Below are 2626 nucleotides of genomic sequence, written 5' to 3' on the forward strand. Positions count from 1 at the left end.
TACTGACAAAAACTGTTAAAGATTGTGTTAAAGTAGTTGTAACTTACAAGCAGATAACTCCTTGTATAGTAGTTAGTACTGACAAAAAATGTTAAAGCTAGTGTTAAAGTAGTTGTAACTTACAAGCAGATAACTCCTTGTAATATCGTTCTTTATTTCACTATCAAATTTCGTTATTTCTTTTTCTAGTGTCTAGTGGAAGTTGGGAAGAGTGGTGGACCTATGAAGGAATATCTGGTAAGGTTTTTTTTTTTCACTTGTGTTTGCTCAGATTAAACAAACGATCTTAGTTCTTGAAACGCATGTCATTGACATTTTATTTTGCCGTTCTTATTTTTATTTAATTTTTTACGAAAATTCTGCGACGAGCTATTTTTGAAGCGTAAATTTAGCGAATCCTTGAAGTTTATTTCAAGGGGGTGATTATTAGCGTACAAGTTTCGAGCATAAACAATTAGAATCATGTGTATTCCAAAAGTCTCTTGTGAATTTCGTTCGCTGCTAAGTTCATTTCGAAATAGAACGTGCCTCTCTCGTAACATAAACAATTCAAACGTAGTTTGAGTCTCTTATTTGTTTTATAGCAAATTAGCGTAACTTTTTGAGTGTTCTTGAGCTTATCTTACGCCAAGAGTAATGCAAAGTGCTTTCATTTTTAGTTTAATAATGCAAAGCCATCTAGCAACAAAAGGGCATATGTGTTTAAATTGGACATAATATTATTAGAAAAAGGTAACTGAAACCGACACGCATCTTGTCTGGCGTCCAAGGGGACAACTAACATTAGGACTATAACGGGAACCTTGGTCCTTCCTCTCGGTACTGCCGAGTATAGCAGAAAAAAAACATGTTTACAGGGTACTTTCTCAGTGTCGTGAAACACCAAGCGACAAAAACAGACACTGATCACGCTAGTTCTAGATCAGCGCGTGTAAAAGAAATTGTCTGTTTTTGTGATGTTTCATTCACTCTGGATTGTTGAAGAATGCACAAACTGATTAAGTGACCGTCACAGTCCATTTACTACTGCTTTATATTTAGATAAGAACAGTTAATTAGATTGGTGTTGTTGTTTTTTAGCGTTAAAGCATCACAGTGGGCTATTTGCGCTCTGTTCGCCAAGGGGAATCGAACCCCGGGTTTTAGCTTTCTAAGTCCTTCTACTTACCTCTGACATATCGGAGAAAATTAATTACAAGTTTCTACCAGTGGGTTTGTTTGTTAGAAATTAAGCACAAAGCTACACAATTGGCTATCTGTGCTCTGCCCTCCACGGGTATCGAAACCCAGTTTCTAGCGTTGTAAGTCCGCAGACATACCGCTGTGCTACTGGGGGCTCTAGCAGTGGGAAGAAAAACTATTTCTCTTGTTACCAAAGTATGTTTAGGCTTAATTTAAAAATTATTCTGTTAAATTTTAATCCGTAAATATCTGAATAGTTATATCAGTTTTTGAATGAATTTTAATTGACTAAAACCTTTTTAAGTTGCATGATTTTCTTCATTTGATTGTTTAACATTGATAACACAATGCGCCAGATTCTAATTTTAGATCAAATTTTGTTACGCCTACTTGTGAGATTGAGGGAGCAATAAAAATATTAAAAACATTAAAAATTAATGCAACGTTTATATTTTTCTAACAAATTTTTCTTTTGTCTACATCCCTAAAATAAAACTGGGCTTCTAATTAATAGTATGTGAAAGTAATTAACAAATTAATACAAAAGTTTCAAGTTTCACCTACTAACTAAAATTAACCAAAATTTGTCCAGTTAATTGTGTTCTATGTTAAAAAATTGAACATTTTTAGCACTCATTAGAGTAATGGTCATATGTTATGAATTTAAGTTTTGATTGATCTAAAACTTTGCATTAACAGGCCTCTCACGAGCCAGTAGGAGACATTTTTGTTGAAAAAACACACCACCCAATTCGGTTGTTCTTAATTTGAACTGAAATTTTTTGGACATGTTTATTGGTTAAAAAAAGGCATTTCTTGCAGATTTTTAGCGTTGGGGCTGCAAAAAGTTATTTGAAGTGGTAAGGTGACGGAAATCCATCAGTGCATTACGAGCTTAACGGCTAAGCACAAGAAGCATGGAAGTTTCCAAATGGCCCCCATAGGTACTCAGGAACCAATTAGAACCACCTTGGTAGATATTGACAGCAAGCCGGGTACAATATTATGCCTGTAGATGCTTTCAAAGTGTTCCTGTCTGCTCATCCTACTGCTGACTATCGTGATACTTCGACCTTCCCTACCGAATCGCAAGTGAAATCATTCGTATCCCAATTGAAAGCTAAACATAAAAAGGTGATAGCAGAAGCATAAAAGGTTGACAATTACTTTATTAATGATGCTGAAAATGTGGCTTTATTGATATATACTGAATTTACTCCAAGGCGGGTAGACCTTAGTACTAGCTGGTATGGAGACTTGAGGATGCTGTATTTCACTTAAAAATTAACAAACGAAAACTTGTCACGAAAAGATACGGCCAAAACCACCCTCTTCGGAAGTTTCCGGATTGAACTTACTTTAATATTCAACAAATTGTAGTGTATAGACACCCCTTGGCTCCTGAGGGACGTGTAATATTCAACAAATTGTAGTGTAAAGACAC

Source organism: Limulus polyphemus, unplaced genomic scaffold (genome assembly GCF_000517525.1).
Source record: "Limulus polyphemus unplaced genomic scaffold, Limulus_polyphemus-2.1.2 Scaffold6548, whole genome shotgun sequence".
Lineage (NCBI taxonomy): Eukaryota > Metazoa > Arthropoda > Merostomata > Xiphosura > Limulidae > Limulus > Limulus polyphemus.